Source organism: Citrus sinensis, chromosome 3, assembly GCF_022201045.2.
Source record: "Citrus sinensis cultivar Valencia sweet orange chromosome 3, DVS_A1.0, whole genome shotgun sequence".
NCBI lineage: Eukaryota > Viridiplantae > Streptophyta > Magnoliopsida > Sapindales > Rutaceae > Citrus > Citrus sinensis.
In genome coordinates this window covers 33,222,484-33,246,034 of record NC_068558.1, presented here as the reverse complement: position 1 = coordinate 33,246,034, position 23,551 = coordinate 33,222,484, and the positions used below count along the sequence as shown (strand labels likewise).

General features: G+C 41.4%; 1 pseudogene; it reads left to right on the top strand.

Annotated features, from left to right (window-relative positions):
* The first annotated feature begins 207 nt into the window (after positions 1-207).
* LOC102621847 (polygalacturonase-like) lies at positions 208-19,404 on the top strand (annotated as a pseudogene).
* Positions 19,405-23,551: the final 4,147 nt, after the last annotated feature.

Sequence of the window (23,551 nt, the reverse complement as noted above, 5' to 3'; positions counted from 1 at the left end):
TAAAAGAGTTAAAGAGATAAGGAACTAAAAATTAAATTTAGGTTTGCCCACCCTTCACAAAAAACACAATAAATTACTCATCTTACCGAGGTCATGCTTCAAAGAATATAAATTTTTAATGAGAATTTGAAGAAAAGTATTTAAATATTAATTCACTAGGCAAACTCTGAACATGCATGCCAACAAGTCCTCCACAGCTAGGCATCAATGGAGCCACAGATCTCAATCAGAAAGAAACGAAAAAGGTTTGTTTTGGATCACGAGAGGGAAATAACAAACCTTATCTTCCGTTAAATTCTAATACAAAGTCATTATGAGTTTTTATTTTGAGCAAGTTCACAAAAACATGTCAATTAATTGTTATATCTTCAATAATCCGGACACTTGTACGGCCGCGTACCATGTTGGCACCATCTTCTTCTCCGCAAATTCTCCATGTTTCATGTAATTCAAGACAACGCTGTGAGTGTTATACACTCAAGAATATTCTTACCTGTTGTTCAAGAGACTCAAATGTTGCAATTAACTAGCATTCAGCTTAATCAATAATTGCATGATTATGTTCTACTTAGGGGCGATTCAAAATCAATACATTTTGTTAAAATTAAATCTGATTCGACGTACAAAAGAAGCAAAAGTAAGGGTGGAATACTGGAACTGGACTCCAGGACCACCCACAGGCTGAAAACTTTTCTTAAAAAAATAAAAGTTCGAATTGAAATTTTACCTTGTTTTGTGAATTTTACCTTTGGCCTCCTGAGTCTTTGGCGATATTGTTGTTATAGCCAAATATATTTTGCATTGTTTCCACTATAGCCTCCTCTATTCTATTGGCCTTCTCAAATTTAGTAGCATAATGTTTAAGCCTGATTTAATTTATGTTTTTTCCACTATGGCCCTTGTCGAACCAAAATCCATAATCCTATCATTGAGCACAACCTAATTCAGTCCTTATCACTGCGAACGTCTGCATTTTATAACACGAACTTAAGCTAGACTTTGATACCCAGCTGCAATACAAATAAATATTGAATCACATATATATTAATTTGACTTCCCGTAAAATAGTTTATTAATCTTGGAAAAAAAAAGTCAATCCGTAATTCAAAAAACGGAAACTTTCATTTACTCTCCCAAATTTTGGGCCTGTTTCCACTTTTACCCATTTTTTTCTAAATTATCTCAAGATCTCTCCGCCGGTCTAAATTTTATTTTTGATAAGTAAAAATAATTCTTATATTAGGTATATTATTTATAAAAAAAAAGTAACACACACTAACCATTTGAAGCAGGAAAGGATACTTTCACAGGAGTATGTCTAACAAGAGGAGGATACTTTAGGTATATTTTGGAAAAATTAAGGGAGAAAATGGGAATAGCTCCAAAAATTCAGTGGGTAAACGAGGTTTCCATACAAACAATCTAATCTTCGAAATTAAGGATCTGTCGTATTCTATTAAACTTTGTACATGCCACCGTACATTTATCATAACATTAGTAAGATTAACAAATAATTTGTCCCTAAGGGCATGGTCGGGTTGGTAACAACATGAAATTTGTAGTAACTGATCAGGATGGAAAAAAAAAATTATTTGGGTTTGACCCACCCCTTACCTTCTTTTTTTTAAAAAAAGAGTAACAAATAATTTGCTTGTTTTTGTTTTGCACTAGAACTTTATTTAAACAAATTGTCTATCCAAATACCTCCGTACGTGATTCTATAAATAATCTCCACTTCCCTTTGTTTCATTCATCAATTAATATTCTTATTGCTGTCAAAATATTATTGCTAGATTGATATCATTTTCTTCTTCTTCGTCTACTTCTTCAATTCTATTCTTCATCATAACTATTACCATTTCCTTCTACTCATCAAATGCAGCATACACTGTTCACTTTTGGAGAAAAACCCGATGGCAAGACGGACTCAACCTTGCCGTTTCTCCGGGCATGGTCAGTGGCATGCAGCTCTACAAGGGCGGCTATTATTTACGTTTCCCGAGGGAATTTTCCGATTAAAGCTGTGGTTTTTGGAGGTCCATGCAAAAGCAGAATAGTGTTCAGGGTTGATGGAACTCTTTTGGGTCCATCAAATTATTGGAACCTTGGAAGTTCTGGTTATTTTGTTCAGTTAGGTTGTTAGGGTTTCAATTTATTATGGGACTATTGATGCAAGAAGAGCTGGGTCTTGGGCTTGCCGCAGAACTGGAAAGAGCTGCCCTGTTGGTGCAGGAGTACCTCAAGATATTATTCATATGTATAGTTACACTTTTATTGCTTCCATTTATAGATGTCTTATAAATAGTGTTGTTATTTGTTACAAATTTACTTCACAGCTTCGGTTGGTAAATTATCCGCATGCACGCATACGGGTTTGAAGAATTAAGAAATCATTTAAACATGGCAATTGAAACAACCAAAGAATAATAGCAATAATAAAGTGGTCTGGAAAAGCTCAGTCAATTATTTTTGTTGGTGACAATTTATTATTATTTTTATTCTTTTGCAAATCTTGATTATGTGAAGAAGTTTCTTTCAAAAATAATTGTCACTAATTACTGTATACAATAAGGGTATTGTTGATGCTGAAATCTGCTCACCCTTTGCCCGACCAGATCTTTCCACCAACGTTTATGTGGTCCGTAGAGAAGATGTCACTTTCTTCTTGTTTCAACGATTGCTTAAATCACTGGGTCGGAATCACCCTTCCTTCTCTTACTAAGCCTGCGTTTACAAAAATAGATCAGAGACGCCGGTGGTTTTACCGGCGTAAACCCTCCGATGCCTAAGTTAGCACAAGGTGTTTATGGGAAGACGGTGCAATTTAGATTTTGTAATTGCTTATAATTTGCTCAGAGTTTGTATAGAAAATAGCCTCGTCTCAATTTGGCAGAGTTTTCCCTTCTCTCAATTTTTCTCTCTCTTCTTCATTGGTTTCCCCCCCTCTTATAGTTGTTGTCCCACGTTTCCGTCTACTCTTCATGCCCCTCTTTATCGAGTCATGGCAGCCCTTCATGGGACTCCAACCACCGTGTTGTGGGTAAACGTGGGATACTATATCTCTCTCAACGGTTCAAGGCATTAGCGCAACTGTCGCGATTTCGTGAGATCGTGTGCCCTTTATTCGGATGATGGGTATCTGGTCGGTATATGTCTTTGGTCGTTATATTCCTCTGGTCGGTGCTTGTCTCTAGTTGGCACATGTTTGTATAAGGCTTTCTACCAAAGCTCGTCTCATGCCATCCAGCTAAGGTGACTCGCCTTGGGGTGGGAGATGATGGCATGGCTGAGCTGGTGCTTTTTATTACTTAACACCAGTCCTCCAGTTTCTGGTCTTGCGAGTGAAACGAGTTGAGAGTAGAAACTGATGATCGAATCTTACTGATCCCGAGAACTACCTATCTGGTCTTCGTGTTATTGTGATGGATCTGAGGTTCCGTCTTTTGCCTAAGGGGATTCTAATCTGAGTGTGGGCCTTCGTGAGTGTGTCCAATATATATATATATGGGCTAATATCTCGTCAGGCCTTTTATAATGGCCAGTGACGTGTCGTCTCTTGCCCTTTCGTATTTGAAATTTGAAACCACGGCTTATATGTCATTGATAAACGGTGAGTGAGCTGGCACCCATGTAACTCAAACGCTTCCATTTCCTCATTTCGTTTCAAATCCCTAAATTAAAGCTGTCATTGCATTTCACTATCCGTCATTCCGCCGTAAGCCAGCTCCCTCTTTGGACTTTAACCGAACTTTTCGCATCAGAAATCTTGGTTTGCTGGGTCCATTCTCCGTCACGGCAGCGCTACCAATGTCAGTCTATTCCAGGTATCGCCTTTAACCTCTTCTCTGGTTGTTGTTGATTGGGTTCTGTATTGTGGGTTATGTACTTGTCCCTTTTTTGTATCCGTATACTTGGATTTGCTTTGGTTTCCTTTTGAGATTTCGCTATGTCAAATCAGAGAGGGAAGTTAATTGTAGATGAGAGTGACGAAGAAATTGAGGATTCATACCACAACCTGTCAAGGCCTTTTGATCCTCTACACCATTCCAGTAGTGTAGGCCCCTCCTATGACAGGGATACCCTTGAGTACCCTCATTCCCAGGCCGTTTTGCCTTCCTCTGATTTCTAGCCTATGGGAAATCGTGGGGGGCAAGCATCAGGTTCTGGTGAAAATCATAGCTCTGAAGGGGCTGGGATTCCCGAGGAAGTGGGTGACGGTGAGGAGAGTAGTTCCGAGCCAAGCAGACCCCCTAAGAAAAGAAAACTTGGCCATATGATGGAAGCAGATATTTAGCCCATCGATTATATAGCTTGCGCCACCACCCCCACTGACCTACTTAAGCTTAGAACTCTCTACAATATTCCTGAGGAGGTTCTCCTTGTAATCTATGGGAAAGATGATGTCCCCAGTCGGCCTCCGAGGGGGTATGTGACGATGCATTTAGAGAGCTTCAAGTTAGGGGCTCGGTTGCCCCTTCAGCCTTATTTTGCCAGGATATTGGGTGGTATGCATCTGGCTCTAGGTCAGCTTCACCCAAATGGGTGGAGGGTTCTCTCTGCTTTGTATGTGTTATGGGAGAGGTATGGACTCGAGGAACCTTCTCTTGCTGAAGTAAAGCACTTGTACCAGCTGAGGAGCAGCCCAAAGGAAGCAGGCTGGTACTACTTCATGTCAAGCTATGCAAAGAGGAAACCTATCACCGGTTTTCCTTCTTCGTGTAAAAATTGGAAGAATAAATTCTTCTTTGCTGGAGGAAATTGGTGTCCAGCAGTCCATTCGCTTGGTGGTGATATTCACCTTCCAACGCGTTTTGTCACCCCAGGTCGTTTATTTTTGCATATTTTCCTTCTCTGATCGTTACTTATTGGGTTCTTTAACCTTGTTTGTTCTTTCAGAGTCGTGGGGCCTGATCAACAATCTTGACGATAGACCGTTTCTTCAAGGGGAAACTGCTCTGGTGAACGTGTCTACCTGTCAAGATCTCTTGTCATCAACAAATCTTGTCGGGTCATGCTTGGTGGACGTAGCTGTCGGGATAGACACCAAGATCCTCAGCGCTATGACAAGAAAATGTGGTCGGGTTCCAAGCAGCTCCAGCAACCCTCCTCCTCCTTTGAAGAAAGCTAATGTTGGTCCCTCCAAGGCTTCTATTCCTGCTTTGCCCCCTCCTCCACCTCTGAAGAATGGTAGGGAGAAGGCTAGTAACAAGAGTCCTGAGGTTAGCATTCACTCCAGAGACCGATCCTCTCCTTTTCCGTCTTGGGACCAGGGTGACTATCTGACCCCGTACCAGAGGAACTATGGTAAGTCAGTGGGACCGAAATGGTCAAGGATATTGAGAGCATAAATCTCAGCGAATTAGCTGGTTATGTTTAGAGGGTCTCCTTTAAACTGGCTACTCTGGTTTCTTGTTACAAGAACATGTCCACGCGCCATGAGAGGAGGCTTTAAGCTGACAATCAGGACCTGAAGAAAAAGGTTGAGTCTATCGACCGTTTGAAGGAGAAGCTGCTTGATCTACCTAAAGTGAGCGAGATACTTTGAAGACGGCCCTCGAGGGTGAAATCAAGTCTCTGAATGAGCAGTTGGCCGAGCTGAAAGGTAAATCTACTGATGTGGACGATCGGCTGGATGCAAAATATAACTCTGGGCTTGCTTTTTGCTACAAGTGCATCATGTTTGTGCTTAAGGAAGAATATCCCGAGCTTAACAAGAGCAAGCTGGAAGCTGGAGTGCAGAAATATATGGCCCAGTCCGACCAGGGGGATAAAGAGTAAGGGGATCAGGATCAGGTGGAGCCTCCTTCAGGTGGAGTGTAGGAGGAGGGAACAAGGGATCGTGCTCTTGAAGCAGGCTAGGGGTCAACGTCCATTCTCCCAGAAGTTGCTGGTCCTTCTCTTTCTAAGATTGTTGATCCTTCTCCTGTTGAGGCTGTTGAACCTCATGATCCTTAGGCTTATTTTTTATGTAAATTTTAGATTTGTTTACAAGCACTTGGATGTTTATAAACTTTTGATGCTTTCTGTTTGCTTTCTTTCTGTGGTTTTGCTTATGGATCGTTTATGCAAATTTCCTTAACATATTTAATTGACTTTACCTGCTGGTCCTTTAATCGACCGAGCAGAAATAGGCACCTGTTTGCCTTAGCAAAATTTATAGAACTTGTCTGCTGGTCCTTTAGGCGACCGAGCAGGATTAAGCACTTACTTGCCTTAACGAATTTCGTGAAATAGCCTGCTGATCCTTTAGATGACCGAGCAGGAATAGGCACTTGCTTGCCTTAGTAAAATTTATAGATTTGCCTGCTGGTCCTTTAGGCGTCTGAGCAGGAATAGACACTTGCTTGCCTTAGTAAAATTTATAGATTTGCCTGTTGGTCCTTTAGGCGACCGAGCAGGAATAGGCACGTGCTTGCCTTAGTAAAATTTATACATTTGCCTGCTGGTCCTTTAGGCGACCGAGCAAGAATAGGCACTTGCTTGCCTTAGTAAAATTTGACGGATTTTGCTAGCAGGGGAATTTCATGCTGAATTCATCTTTATTGAAATTTGCATGGGTTACAGAAAGCGAAATTCATGCATGTGTCACAATTCATCATCATGCATCTAACAGAAATGATCGGAATGAAAGTTTGGTAAAGCATTATGCTTACTGGAAGTATTTTTTCAAATGCTTAGCGTTCTATGCCCTCTTCACATCTTGCCCATCTGGGTGGGTCAGCTTGTAGGCTCCTGGGCCGGTTGTTCGTATCACTCTGTACGCGCCCTCCCACTTCGGGCCAAGAACGCCATGATTAGGGTCTCTTGTGTTTTGATTCACTTTCCTAAGTACCCAATCTCCTGCTCAAAACTGCCTCACACGTACATTCTTGTTGTAGTAGCGCATGATTCTTTATTGGCATTTTGCCACTCTCTGTAAGGCCCCCTCTTTTTTTTCCTCTAGCAGGTCCAGGCTCATGTAGATCTGCTCGTCATTTTGTTCCTTGTTGAAATACTCTGTCCGATGTGTCCCTACTCCCATTTCTGCTGGGATTACGGCCTCATGCCCGAAGGCTAGAGCGAATGGGGTTTCTCCCGTGGCGGTTTTGTGGGTTGTCCGATAGGCCCATAACACTCCCGGTAGCTCATCGACCCAAGCTCCCTTCTTCTCTCCCAGCCTGATTTTTAGGAGTTTCTTTATTACTATGTTGGCTGCTTCTACCTGCCCATTTGCTTGGGGGTGTGCTAGGGTACAAAACTTCAGGTCCACCCCCAAGTTTTGGCAAAATTATCTGAAGTTGTGATTGTTAAACTGCCTCCCATTGTCTATAATAATGGCATAGGGGATCCCGTATCTGTAGAGGATATTCTTATAAATAAAATCAGTTGTCTTTCTCTCCGTGATTTGACTGAGGACTCCCATTTCTACCCATTTGGTGAAGTAATCTATTGCCACAATCGCATGCATTACGGCTCCTCGACCCTTAGGTAATGGGCCAATCAGGTCGATTCCCCACTGGGCAAAAGGCTATGGGGATGACATAATGGTTAGCTTTTCTGGGGGCTGAGCAGGAACCTCCAAGAAGCTCTGGCAGATTTTACAATTCTTTGCCATCCTCTTCGCATTCTGGATCATGGTCGGCCAGAAGTACCCCTGCCGAAGTGCCTTGAAAGCCAAAGTTCTTGCCCCCGAGTGGTTGCTACATATTCCTTCATGTATCTCCCTCAATACATAATCTGCTTCCTCGTCATTTAAACATCTCAAAAGGGGCAAGGTGAATCCTTGGCGGTAGAGTACCCCATCGAGCAGCGTATACCTTGATGCCCGACATTTCAACTCCCTTGCTTGCTTCCTGTCCTCTAGTAAAATGCCATTGCGGATGTATGAGAGATTATGGTCCATCCAGGATTCTTCAGTGCTCACCCGCATTACTTTTGCTTCCTCCCCTATGCTTGGCGAGGTCCTTACTTCCAGTGGAACTGACCTGGGTAACTTTGGCTCTGCAATTGCGGCCATTCTGGCCAATATATCTGCTCGGTAATTCTCATTCCAGGATATCTACTTTATTTCTATCTCTTAGAAGAGCTCAACCATCTACTTTGCCTTCTTCAAATAAAGCCACATCTTCTCTTCCCTCACTTGGAATTGATCACTGAGCTGATTATAGACTAATTGGGAATCTGCTCGAATTTCTACCCCTTCTGCTCATAGTGCGTGTGCAAGCCCGAGTCCAGTGATGAAAGCTTCATATTCAGCTTGGTTATTTGTGAGCTTAAATTCGAATTTCAATGCATAGGATACCTCGGCCCCTTCTGGGCTTCGTATTACAATTCTTGCTCCAAATCCCTGTTCACTACGTGACCTATCAACCATTACTAGCCACACCCCCTCTGGTTTCTCCTGTTCCACTGGTTGCTCTTCCTGAACTTCTTCCCCTGGTTCAACACGGTCGACCATAAAATCGGCCAGGGCTTGGGCTTTGATTGCTCCTCGAGGTTTGTAGGACAGGTTGAATTCGCTCAGCTCCACGGACCATTTGACTAACCGACCAGATGCATCTGGTTTTTGGAGCATTTGCCGAAGAGGCTGGTCAGTCATCACAATTATCAGGTGGGCCTGAAAATATGGTATGAGCTTGCGTGCTGCCGTTATTAAAGCTAGTGCCCATTTCTCCATCAGTAGATATTTGGTTTCTGCGTCTACCAGGGCCTTACTGGTGTAGTAGACGAGGTGTTGCTTTCCTTCTTCTTCTCTGACTAATACTAAGTTGGTAGCCCATTTGGAGACTGCCAAGTACAAATACAGCTGGTCTCTTTCTCTCAAAGTCAATAGTAATGCGGCGCGGGCTAGATATTCCTTCAGCTGCCCAAACGCCTCCTCACATTTTGATGTCCACTCCATTTTTCTCCCTTTCTTTATGGTTTGGAAGAAATGGTGGCATTTATCTGTGGCTCGCGAGATGAACCGGTTTAATGCTGCCAATTTTCCTGTAAGGCTTTGCACCTCCTTCATTGTTCGGGGAGACTTCATTTCTGTTACTGCCCATATTTTTTTCAGGTTGGCCTCAATCCCTCGGTGGCTCACCAGGAATCCCAAAATTTTGCCTGAGCTGACTCCAAACGCACATTTCTCCGGATTCAACTTCATCTGATATTTCCTCAGCAATTCAAAGGTCTCTCCCAAGTGCTTCACATGATCTCTCAGTTCTTTAGACTTTGTGATCATATCGTCCACGTACACTTCCATAGCATGACCGATCAATGGCTTGAAATCTTATTCACCAACCTTTGATAGGTAGCTCCTGCGTTTTTCAGGCCAAAAGGCATCACCCTGTAACAAAATAAACCCATGTTAGTTATAAAGGTGGTACTCTCCTCATCCTGCTCATTCATGGGTATCTGGTTGTATCCTAAAAAGGCATCCATGAAACTTAGCAGACTGTAACCCGCCGTTGAGTCAACCAATTGATCCATTTTTTGTAGGGGAAAGCTGTCATTCGGGGATGCCTTATTAAGGTCTGTGAAATCCACACACATTTTCCATTTCCCGTTGGCCTTCTTTACCAGCACTACATTGGAAATCCACTCCGGATATTTAGCCTTCCTTATAAATCCTGCTTTCAACATCTTCTCCACCTCGGAATTTATGGCCTCGTACCTTTCCTGGTTAAAGCACCTCCTTTTCTGCCTCACTGGCCTTGCCCCTTTCTTGATTCTCAACTTGTGGCAAGCTATCCCGCGATCAATTCCTGGCATGTCCTCATGAGACCAGGCGAATATATCTGCATGGGACTGTAGGCACTTCACTAGCTCGCCTTTGATTGCCTCGCCCAATCCTGACTCGATCTTTACCACTCTTCTCGGGTTATTCTTGCTCATAAAAACCTCCTCCAGTCTCTCAACAGGCTCCTGGCGACCCTTTTTAGAATCTCCTCGGTTGTCCAGAGAGGTAACCTGTAGTGTCTCCTTGGCCGCTGTAGTGTAACAGCTCCTCGTCATTCCCTGGTCACCTTTTACTACGCCCACAATTTCGTTGACTCTGTATTTCAATGCCAGATAATGCGTGGATATAATGCATTGGCTTGCTCTCATAAAAGGTCGCCCCAATATCATCCAGTAGGGGCTTTTCTCTTCCACTACTACGAAGTCCAGCATCACTGTCTTTTCATATGGCTTCGCTCCTACGGTAATTGGCAGCTCGACGATCCCCATGGGGGTCAACCATCCTCCCCCAAATCCCTTCAAGGATGTGTTCGTCCGTTCCAATTTTAAATCTGCAATCCCCGTGTCGTCTAGGGCCGACCTAAATAGTATGTCGACTGAGCTGCCCGTATCCACCAATATTCGCCAGAATTCCTTACCCGCCACCATCGCCTTAACCACCAGTGCATCCTCATGAGGGTATAAAACGCCCTCTTCATCATCATCTGTCCACATAATGGGAACTTGTCTTACGTTCGCCCTTTTGGTCAATGGCAAGTTGAAAAGTACCTCTTTGATAGTCAAAACGTATCTCCCATAATTCTTTCGTGCTATGTTGGAATCTCCAGCCAATGTTGGCTCTTCTGCTATCACCTGAATGTTTTGTTGTTCCCGCTCTAAGCTCCTCTCAACTCTATCACCTCGTGTATATTGTGGTTCAATGACGGGGGACACTCCATCTACATATTCATCCAAATACCGGTTCTTCACCAAATCTTCTACTTGAGTCTTCAGGTCACGACATTGGCTGATAGTGTGACCATGAGTGTCGTGGAATTTACAGAATCTGTTCTTATCACGTCTGTGAGCGTTGTGATATAGCAGGCATCGTCCCTCGATTCTCTTGTATAACCCCTCCATAGAGACTTTCAGTGGGGTGTACTGCTTGTATGCCAAGCTTTGATCAATCAGTTGGACCACTCGGCTATCGTGGATATCATTCCGGGTTGGTATTGTGGGTGGCTGATCTAGTCGACCAGCCCTGGAGTTAACTGCATGCAGTGCCCTAGGAGCGTTGTGATAAGGATGGGTAGCCATCTGCTGGAATTCTCTTTACCGCTCAGGGAATGGGGGGCGTTGAGGCTGAGCTCGGCTATGTTGGAACTGTGGCGGTCTCTGGGTCATGGGGTAAGGGCAAGACCGAGCGGATATTCCACCCAATTCTAATGATTCCCAGCTCGCTTCCCTGACCCGCTCTCACCTAGGGTTCTCTTTTCATTTCACCTCAGCTCCTCTAACTGCTCACTCTTTATCTTTGCCGATTTTTCCTCTTCGATTTCTATATCTCTCCTCGCCTGCTCATAACTCGCCGAATAATTCAACACTATGGGACTTCTCAAGTTGTACCACAGTCGACCTATCTTCACGCCCTCTTTTAACCCCCTCAACGCTTGCAGGTGATTGAAAGCTCTCAAATCGAGCACGGCCCGGTGGTATCATTTTACAAAATCCCGAAAGGATTCGTGCTCCTCCTGCTTCATCCCTATCAGTTCCATCATATCGTCCTCTGGGGCTACCGCTCCTCGAAACTGCTCAGCCAACTCTTGGCACATCTGCTCGTATCCTTTTATACCTCATCGTGGCAGCTTGCGGTACTATTCCCGGGCTCCTCCCTCTAGTGTCAATGGGAACACCCTGCACCTCTGAGCTGGTGTTAGCCCCTGCACACCCGTCATGTCGTTGAAACGTTCAATATGCACCAGCAGGTGACTTCTCCCAGAGTATTTGAGGTCGGGGAAGTGGAAATCTCTTGGGATTACAGTACCCATGATCTCGGTTGATAACGGAGATTCTTCATCTAGCATTATCCTCCAACTCGGGGGCTTTCTCTTGCCCTGAATCTGATCCATCACCTGCGCCAATCTGTGCACCTCACCTTCCAATTCTATAGCCCGGTCGGGATCGCGCGCAGCTATCTGATCTCGCTCCTGCTCGGCATTCTGCAGCCGCTATCTGAGCTCTCCTTCATCAAAATTCGCTCATCGGCCGTCAATTTCCAGTACTCGTCCGAAGCGAGGTTGGTCTCTCCCTTCATCTACACGCTCTCCTTGGATCTGACCAGTACTTTTATAGGGATGCATCTCATAGGATTGGTCTACCGGTGGAGGGATTTCCTTGATTCTACGCCTCCGGAGGCTGGGTTCTGCCACAACTTCATCTCTCCCCACGGCGGTTTCATAGTCCCTTCTCCGCTCATCCCTCAGCTCATGCAATATGGCCGTGAGGGTCTCCATTTGCTTCTCCATCCATTCCATTTGATCTTGCATCATCCTCTCTCTAGCTTCATTTGCTATCTCTCGGAGAGTGATTGTTTCACCAGTTTCATTGTCGCCCCCTAAGGCATCCTTCCTTGATATATCCATAACCGATCGTTTGCTGCTTCTTTGATGACTACTAACTTGGTGGTAGCTTTTTATCCAGCTCCCCACAGACGGCGCCAAAATGTTGATGCTGAAATCTGCTCACCCTTTGCCCGACCAGATCTTTCCACCAACGTTTATGTGGTCAGTAGAGAAGATGTCACTTTATTCTTGTTTCAACGATTGCTTAAGTCACTGGGTCGGAATCACCCTTCCTTCTCTTACTAAGCCTGCGTTCACAAAAATAGATCAGAGACGCCGGTGGTTTTACCGGCGTAAACCCTCCGATGCCTAAGTTAGCACAAGGTGTTTACGGGAAAACGATGCAATTTAGATTCTGTAATTACTTATAATTTGCTCAGAGTTTGTATAGAAAATAGCCTGGTCTCAATTTGGCAGAGTTTTCCCTTCTCTCAATTTTTCTCTCTCTTCATCGGTTTCCCCCCCTCTTATAGCCGTTGTCCCACGTTTCTGTCTACTCTTCATGCCCCTCTTTATCGGGTCATGGCAGCCCTTCATGGGACTCCAACCACCGTGTTGTGGGTAAATGTGGGATACTATATCTCTTTCAACGGTTCAGGGCATTAGCACAACTGTCGCGATTTCGTGAGATCGTGTGCCCTTTCTTCAGGTGATGGGTATCTGGTCGGTATATGTCTCTGTTCGGTATATTCCTCTGGTCGGTGCTTGTCTCTAGTTGGCACATGTTTGTATAAGGCTTTTTACCAAAGCTCCTCTCGTGCCATTCAGCTGAGGTGACTTGCCTCGGGGTGGGAGATGATGGCATGGCTGAGCTGGTGCTTTTGATTACTTAACAGGTATTATTAAATAGCCCTTATTGGAAAGGGATGTTATCATGAGATATTTATAACTACTAGTCTAATCTTTCTCTTTCCTTTCTCTTGCAAGGTAAAAGAGTTAATAAAATTCTTTAACTTTTTGGCTATTTAAAAAAATGTAAAAGAAATTCTAGTCTGGTTATTAATAAATATTTTTATTACAACAAATAATCCCTTGGTTGGATTGGTCGGCACTCGACATCTCCTATCTTTATCCTTGGGTAGAACTTTAAATTTCCCCAATTGGATGTAGGAATTTTAATTATTAATTAAATTTAAATTCTTGTTTCTCTATCACCCATTGGTCATTTCAAGGGTGGACACCCTTTTTTTTTTTTAATGCAAACACGTTTTTAAGCCGTGCGGTTTAACAGAATTAAATTTTAATAAACTATTAAGCCGTGCAATTTAATAGACTTAAAAACTGACTCGATTAAAATATTAAGGTGTCCCCACAACTTAAATGATTACATATATACATATATACCCATTTTCAAGTGCAAATACTCTAATTTTTCTTTAATGAGGACATGCTTTTACGTTGTGCGGTTAATTAGAGTTATTTTTTAATGCACTATAATGCGTGCGATATAATAACAATAAAAATTGGCTCTATTAAACTTCATGACTTAAGAGCATATTCATATAAAATAAAAATGAAGATGTCTACATTAGAGAAGGAATATATGTATGTGTGTGTGTGTGTGTGTGTGTGTGTGTGTGTGTGTGTGTGTTTGAGGAAGCAAGTTAAAAAGATGGAGGTTAGTTAGCATAGCAAATTTTTTTGCGAATTTTGCGGGAAGCATGCATGAATTGCATGGACTACGGGAAGGTCAAGGTGGGCGTGCCTACACTTCCACCAACCTGAAATTTTTGGCTGTGTTTTACTGTGAGATGTTCATTTGCCATTAAAAAAAAAAGAAATCAACAGCCATTTATCCTTTCCCCTTTTCTTGACTTAACCCCACAAAGCTCAACTTGTCATTATTATCGCCAAATCTATTTGAAAATTGAATTTGCATGAGCTGTTATCTTGGGCTTTATTTTTAATTATTTGATTTTGAATTATTTTTCATTATTGTTGTTAATAGATTTAGAAATCTGAGAAGAAATTCATTAGAAGAAGAGATGGAAACTCGCATCTCCTTAGCAATCATTCGGGTTCTAAACCCGAAATTCAAAAATCCGGATTTTTCCGAGTTTAACCCATACCGGACCCGGAGAAGAAATATCCGAGTTTACATTTGGGTCTGGTATTAAAAATTGTCATCCAGGTCCAAAATCACGAAGGCCAAACCCAGACCCTCACTCAGATTTTGCCATCCGATCCTATATATTGGACTTTTATATTGGGCTTTATTGTGATTTAAGTGTGGCCTTTATGTTAGACTTTTTTGCAGATTTCATATGGGTGCTCTCTATTTAATTGTATTTTAAATAATACTCAAAAAGGAAAAAAAATCTATTACAAGATTAAATTTCGGCTGTTAATTAAGTTATTAATTGAATAGCCTATACGGCTTCAAAATTCTCGATTACCACATCACCCTTGTGAAAAAAAAATGGAAAAAACAATAGTCACTATTTATTTTCAAGCAGGAGAAATATATGATGGAGCTTTTGTTAATTTTTGATGCAGTCGATATAATTTAGTTGGTCAAGAAAAATTGTGGTCACTGGCTTAAAATCGATAAACAGTCAAAACAATTCATATGGCAATATACCATTGCAGCAATATTTTGATTCGAAATGTGAAGATTATAGCTCCCACAAACAGGCCCAGCACCGATGACACTCAAATGCGATCAACTGGCGTTACAATCACTAGCAGTAGCATAATGACTGGAGAACTATATGTCAATCGGTCAAGGCGCCACATATTTGTGGATTGAACGCATTAATTGTGGTCCTGGCCATGATTCATTCGAAATCAAGAAATTCATTCTAAATGGCAAAGTTTTTATTGAAGTGATTATTAATAATATACGGGCCTCTTCTTCATGTGTTATTGGGAGTCTTGGCGATCACCTTAACGAAGAAGGTGTCCAAAATGTTATGAGATTTGTATGGAAGCAGTAAAGTATTGCTATAGAATATTACAATATATACACGTTACAACTAGCGTTGTACAAGGAAAGGGCTAGCGTAAATAACGAAAGAGATAACTATAAATAACTAAAAATAATACACTTCTAAACACAGCACAATACTGCCAACTAAGGCATAACACTAACGTGGAGATCACACTAGGCCATTACGCCCCCGCAAGAGAGGTGTACTGTCGAGAACACCGAGCTTGGACCGTGCACGCTCAAAGGGAAGCCGAGGAAGCAGCTTGGTTAAGACATCTGCGAGCTGATGCATAGAGGGAACATGAGCAACTGACAGCAAACCTTGCGCAATCTTATCACAAACAAAATAAAAGTCAATTTCCATATGCTTCATACGAGAGTGATACCTAGGATTTGTTCAAACATGAGTGGCACCAAGATTGTCACAGAACAGCTAGGGCATAGGAATCCGAATACCAAGTTCAGAGAATAAGTGTCGAAGCCAACAAAGCTCAGAAATGGTAGAAGCAATGGCATGAAAGTCGACTTCAGTAGAGGAACACGCCATAGATTTTTGCTTCTTCGAAGACCAGGTAATGGGGTTGCCGCCAAAAAAGATAGTGCAAGCACTCATAGAGCTGCGATCATCAAGATTACCCCCCTAGTAAGAATCATTGTAAGCAGCAAGTGTAGATGATAAGGACTAACGAAGATAAAGGCCATAAAAAATTGTAGCTTTCAAGTAGCGGAGAATGCGCTTGGCGGCCTGCCAGTGCAACTGAGAGGGACATTGCATGAACTGAGATAAATTGTTGACCGCAAAGTAGATGTCAGGACGAGTGAGAGTGAGATATTACAAGGCACCAAGAAGCTACAGATATGACGTAACATCGGCAGAGACAAAACCATCGGTTTGTTGAAGACCAACAGTGGCAGACAGGGGAGTGGCAATAGGTTTAGCATCAGTCATGCCAAACCGATCCAAGAGAGAACGAACATCGTGATGCTAAGAGAGAAATACGCCAGACGGAGTGCAAAACAACTCAAGCCCGAGAAAATGATGCAGGGAGCCAATGTCCTTGAGAGCAAAAGTAAAAGCAAGACTATGAATGAAGTGCTAAATAACTCGGCCCTGAGAACTAGTAATAATTAAGTCATCCACATAGACAAGGAAATAAATGCGATGTCCATCACGGTGATAGAGAAAAAGAGAAGCATCAATCCTGCTTTGGCGGAACCCATAGGACAACAAAAACTTGTACAGGGTAGTAAACCATGCACGAGGCGCCTGCTTAAGGCCATACAGAGATTTACGTAACCTGCAGACAAAGGAAGGCCGGTTAGAATCAATAAAACCAGGCGGCTGCTTCATGTAAACCTCCTCGTCAAGAGAACCATTCAGGAAGGCGTTATTGATATCCAACTGACGAACCGGCCAACCAAACTGCAAGGCTAAGCAGAAAATAACTCGAACGGTAGAGGTCTTGACAACAAGGCTGAAGGTATCATGATAGTCGAGACCAAGACGCTGAGTAAAGCCCTTAGCAACCAGCCGCGCTTTATACATGTCAACAGAACCATCGGGGTGGCTTTTGACACGAAACACCCACTTACAACCAATCAAATTGTGACAAGGTACAGGAGGAACAAGATCCTAAGTATGATTAGAAATAAGAGCATCATATTCAGTACACATGGCCTGAAGCCATTGCAGGTCAGCAGGGGCAGCCTTAATACTAACCGGTTCAACGGTGGAGGGCAGTGGATGCTTGAAATAATAGGAGCGAGGGTAGTGCGGTCAAGCCGTTTTGGTTTATAAATGTTATTGCGGGACCGGGTTATCATTTGATGGGTTTGGGTCGGCGGCAGAGGTGGTGGTGTTGGTGGCGACGGTGACGAGGGTGTTGGTGGTGACGGGGAAGGAGACGGGGCTAGTGAAGAGAGATTGGAAATGGAAGAAGAGAGGGTTGGTACCGGTGCATAGGCATAGGGAGGTGAAGAACCATAAGTATTAAGGTTAGGAATAATACCTGAAGCAGAGGCGGCAGAGGCCGGTGAAGAATCGAAGCTAGTAGGAAGCGAATCTGCAGCTGCAAGAAGGGAACCACCAGGAGGAGAGGAGTTAGCCGACAAAATCGGGACCAAAAAAATGGATGGAAACCAGGATGTGAGCGAAACAGAGGAGGGAGAGGCAGCAGATGTAAAGGACTAATAGGGAAACTGAGACTCAATAAATTGAACATCACAGGAAACATAAATCTTACCAGACTGAACATCTAAACACTTGTATGCACTTTGTTGTAGGCAATAACCGAGAAACACACAAGGCTTGGACCTGGGCTCTAGTTTGTTGCGCGTATATGGGCGTAACCACGGGAAACAGAGACACCCAAATACGCGTAGCTCGGCATAATAAGGGTGGTCATCAAATATGGTATCAAAGCTCTCTCTCTAACAAGAGCAAGTCGATCTTTTTTTTCTCACCATGGCCACTAAATCACCGAATCCTCAGCCATCTCCTCTACCTCACTAGCCAGCCAAAGTCGCCAGTCATCAAACAACCAAGCCAATGATTGTGTTTCAATCAACGCCGCTGCCAAATTGCCTATACGGCTTACATCCGAAAATTATTTTACATAGAGAGCGCAATTCCTCTCTTTAGCCTTTGGCTACAATTTGACAGGTTACATTGATGACACGTCTGAGTGCCCTTCCCAGTATCAAACCAGCAGCAGTAATGGTCTGCGTACCATCAATATAGCCTATACCTTATGGAAACGCTAAGATCAATTGATCTTTCACTCCATTCTAGCCTCCTGCACCGAAAGAGTTGCCCCACTCATAGTCGGTTCCACAACATCAAAGCAAGCGTGGGATAAGCTTGCATGGCTATACTCCAATCGCAGCAGTCGTGTTATTTCTCTTAGAGAATGACTTGCACGACCTCGTTGTGATGGATAACCCGTTGCCGAATATTTAAATAACTTACGCTCTATTTAAAATGAAATCACTTTAATTGATGTTCCTGTTACAGATGACGATCTCGTAGTGCAAATTATTAATGGCGTAGGAAAAGATTTCAAAGAAATCATTGCTGGTGTTCAGATCTGTAAGACACCACTTTGTTTTGATGAGTTGTATGAGAAGCTTGTAGATTACGAAGATATGTTTAAGCAAGATGAGAAATCCACAGACACGGCTATCACTGTCAATGCCGCAATCAAACAGCAGACAAACTGTGGCCTTTATCCGAACTAGAGAAGAGACGGCAATCCAGGATTTAATAATAGCCCTAACCGTGGGTATTAGAATCAAAATGGCAACAACAAAAACTATCAGTCTCAGAATCGCAACCCACAAGGCCAACATCGCAACAATGGAGGATATCAAAATAAGCAGCCCACCGGGTACTAGGGCTACTGTCAACTTTGCGGTACCAAGGGCCATACAGCACGGGATTGTTCATATTTCACCTCCCACAAAAACAGTCCGACTATGAACTACACAGCAACCACAGGCACATCTAACCCTAATTGGTTAGTCGACAGCGCCGCCTCACATCATGTTACAGGAGATCTCCGAAATTTGAGCACTCATAGTCCTTACCATGGCTCTGATACCATATGAGATTTGTATGGAAGCAGTAAAGTATTGCTATAGAATGTTATAATATATACATGTTACAACTAGCGTTGTACAAGGAAAGGGCTAGCGTAAATAACGAAAGAGATAACTATAAATAACTACAAATAATACACTTCTAAACATAGCACAATACTGCTAACTAAGGCATAACAGTAACATGGAGATCACGTTAGGCTATTAAATGTTACGGTAACAAGTTCCAGTTTCACCAACACTCAAAATGGGGTGAGAATCAAATCATGGGCTAGACCAAGCAATGGGTATGCAAGGAACATTGCTTTTAGGAACATCATCATGAATGATATTCAAAATCCCATCATCATTGATCGGAATTATTGCCCTGATAACCAAGGTTGTCCTCATCAGGTAACAAACAATGATAATGGTAATTATTTATCCATACAAGTTATTTTTTAAAATGGTATCAAATTTGTTAGAACATCAGCTATTTGTTCTTCACTTGGAATGAAGTTAATTTCCAGCTCCTCTGCTAAAACCTTATCTCTGACAAAATGCATATCCAGTTCAATGTGTTTGGTACGTGAATGATAGACTAGATTTTTAGCTAACTTTGTTGGACTCATGTTGTCACACCAGATGATAGGTACTGAGATACATATTATATTTAGCTCACTGAACAAAGATTGAATCCATGTTATTTCTGCACTTACAGAAGCCAAAGCTCTGTATTCACTTTCTGTACTAGACATTGTCACCATAGACTGCTTCTTGGATGACCATGACACTAAATTATTTCCAAAATAGATACAATATGCACCTATAGATTTTTTGTCATCAATATCGCATGCCCAATCTGCATCTATAAAACTTGTGATTTCCATTTCTCCACCAGCTGAAAACTTTAAACCATAATTCATGGTTTCCTTTAAGTATCTTAGAACTCGTTTACAAGCCATTATGTGCTGCAATGTTGGAGCTGTCACATATTGACTGAGTTTTGCATAGCAAAGGCTATCTCTGGTCTAGTTAACACCAAATATGGCAAGCCTCCAACCAAACTTCTGTAACTGGTTGCATCCTCAACATACTGACCTAAATAACCTTTAACCTCCTTTTGAAGTTTCAGTCCAGTCACTATGGGAGTATCACACCCTTTACAGTGCAACATATCAGCTTTAGACAAGAGATCATTAATATACTTTCTCTGAGATAGGTACATACAACCATCAGCATAAGAGACTTCTATCCCAAAGAAGTATGATAGTATTCCTAGATCCTTTAAAGCAAATGTCTTACTGAATTCTAAGATAAACTTCTTTAATTCTCCACTGTCAGGTCCTGTAATAAGTATATCATCCACATATATAAGCACAAGTATTATTGAGCCTTGAATCTCTTTGAAGAAGAGAGAAGTATCAGCTCTGGAATTTTGAAGACCCCAATTACTTATCAGACAGTTTTTCAGCTTGTCATACCAAGCTCTAGGAGCTTGTTTTAAGCCATACAAGGCTTTCTTCAACTTGCATACATAACTGGACTTTTTCTCATTAATCAAACCTTTTAGCTGATACATGTAAACATCTTCTGTCAATTCTCCATTTAAGAATGCATTATTTACATCCACTTGCCTTATTTTCCGCTTGTTCATTACAGCCAAACTAAAAATAATTCTTACTGTGCAAGCCTTCACCACAAGACTAAAAGTCTCAAAGTAGTCAACACCCTCAGTTTGCTGGAAACCCTTTGCAACTAACCTGGCTTTGTATTTAGTTACACTCCCATCTGTGTTTTGTTTAATTCTGAACACCCATTTACTGTCAACAACCTTGTATGCCTCTGAAAATTGTACTAGTGACCATGTTTTATTCCTAAACAAAGCTTCACATTCATCTCTCATAACTTGATGCCAATTCTGATCACTTAGAGCTTCTTGAACAATATTGGGTTCTTTGTTAGTTAAGGTGGTTATGTAAACTTTTGGCTTGAAGATTCCAGATTTCGATCTGGTTACCATTAAATGGGATGGTTGTTAAGAAAGGTTTTTGGTTTGAGTTTGATTTATATGCTGGAAAGTAGATAGTTGTGGTTCATTTTGTGGTTGTGATTCAGTTTGTTATTGTGTTGGTGATAATGGTATGGTTGATGAGGAATGTTCTAATATTATAGTTTGAGAATGCTCTTGTTGATGCAGATTATTTGTGTGCAGAAATAGAAGGTACTTGTTCATTGCTTTCTGAATTTGCTGATTGAAGATCTTCCAAGCTGCTGTCAGTTAAGGACAATGTGGAGAGATGATAAATTTATTGCTGGGAAAAGTTTGACACTAATATTTCAGAATTTGAACTGTTCTTGAATAAATGAAAGACTTTGTTTGTTGAGTAAGGGAATGTATTTTCATCAAAGATAACATGCCATAGGATATGAATTTTTCCTGACCTTTTTAAACATTTGTAACCCTTGTAAGAAGGACTATAGCCAATGAAGATGCATTTGGTTGTGTGAAAATCAAATTTTTGTTTATTAAAATCTCTCATATATGGATAACACAGGCAACCAAAGCACTTAAGAAATGAATAATCTGGTTTGTGCTTAAAGAGCTTTTCATAAGGAGATAAAAGCTTAAGAACAGATGTTGGTAACCTATTAATATGATATGCTGCTGTGTGAACAGCTTCCCACCAAAACTGAAAAGGGAGATTAGGTTGAGCTAAAAGTGTTAATGCTAATTCAATTATGTGTCTGTGTTTTCTCTCAACAAGACCATTCTGGTGATGAGTATAAGGGCATGAATGTCTAAACTTGATTCCATTTTGACTTAGAAAATCACTGAATACTCTAAACTTCCCCCCCCCCCCCAAGATTAGATTACAATTCCTTAATCTTGGTAATAAACTGATTTTTAACTTGTGCCTTGAACAGTTTGAAAACTTCAAATGCTTGTGATTTAAGCTTAAGTGGATAGATCCAGGTGTATCTAGTGTAATCATTCACAAAACTAATGTAATACTTGTATCCATTTCTAGATACAGTTGGTGAAGGTCCCTGGATATTAGTATGAATCAATTTTAATACTCCTTTTGTTTTTGTTTCAGTTGCTGGAAAACTTTGCCTGTGAACTTTGCCTAACTGACATTCCTCACACAAAGAATTTGTACAAGACACAATATCTTTTTGAGAGATCTTTAATTGCTTGCAAGACTTAGCTAAATGCATCAGAATCATTGAACTTGAATGACCGAATTTTCTATGTAATAATGTCATTACATCAGATTTGGTTTGGGATTTATTGGAAACAGAATGATAACAAGCTTTAGAAGGACTATCAAAACTTTGAAAGCTAGACAACATTGAGACAGGTTTATTTAGTTGAGTATGACAAAGATGAGATGAAGAAAATGAAGAAGAGGAATTAGAACTCAGCAGCAGCTTGTATAGACCTTTTTCAGCAAGTCACTGCAGCAGAACTTGTCCCTTTATGTCCTTCACAAAACAAACATTCCCACAAAATTCAACAGTTACAGGGTTATCAGATGTCAGTTTAGAAACGATTAGTAGATTTTTGGTGATTGATGAAACAAGTAATATATCCTTAAGTACTATTCTGAAATGTGCAGATAAGTAATTTGATGTTCTTTGTGACAGAAATGCAAATCCAACATGAGTGATAGACAAATCTTGACCATTACTAATTATGAGCTGATCAGTACCTTTAAACTCCTTATTGATCTGCAAGTTTTCCATGTTGTTGGTCAGATGGTGAGTTGCCCCACTATCCAAGTACCATCCATCATTAGCAACCCCTTCAAAGTTAGCCATAAATGCTGCTCCAGGAGTACAAGCATCAAAACCAGAATAATAGCTACTGCCAGACATAGGATTGCAAGCTGAAGACATATAGTTGAAGTTCTCATAATCTTCAAAATTTGGATTTGAAACAGAACCATCAAAATTTGACAGATATGTTGTTCTGGGTGCTTTTCCTTTTCCAAAACCTCTTGGCATTGGCACATAATCTTCAACAAATCTATGCCAACAAATATCAACAGTATGACCAGGTTTGAGACAAATCTGACATACTGAGTCCCCTGGATTGTTATTGAAAGCTCCTTGTGATCCATTCTTGATAACAGATGATGAATTCTTTGGTGCTAAAGAATTGTTGCCAGTAAAAGGATTACCAACAGAATATCCTCTACCAAAACCACTTCTAAAACCCGCATTAAACATTCTTGGAGAAAAATTCATATTCACTCTACTAGAGAAAACATTCCTACCACCATAATAACCTCCCCTCTTAAAATTTCCTCTAGGCTGTGCATAATAAACCTTAGGATGAAATGCATTAGTATATGCATTAGTATATGCATAGTTAGCATTGAACATACTCTTATCATCCTGATCTTGTTCCAACCTAGTTTCATGAGTGAGCAATAATGCATAAGCATCATCAAATTCCATATGTGAACCAGTTATGAAAGTAGCAATATCACGGTATCCTTATTCTAATTCATTGAGTATGGTTAGCATTAGATCCTTTTTCTGTTATCGAGCTACCAGCACTAGCAAGCTTATCAGCTATTGTTTTCATTTTAACACAATAATCTTCAATACTAAGAGATTCCTTTTTAAGAGTGTTCAATTCATATCTGAGCTGAAGAACTCGAGCTTCAGATTGAACTCCAAACTTCTTTTCTAAAGTTTTCCATACACCAAATGAGCTTTCATAGTTAATAAC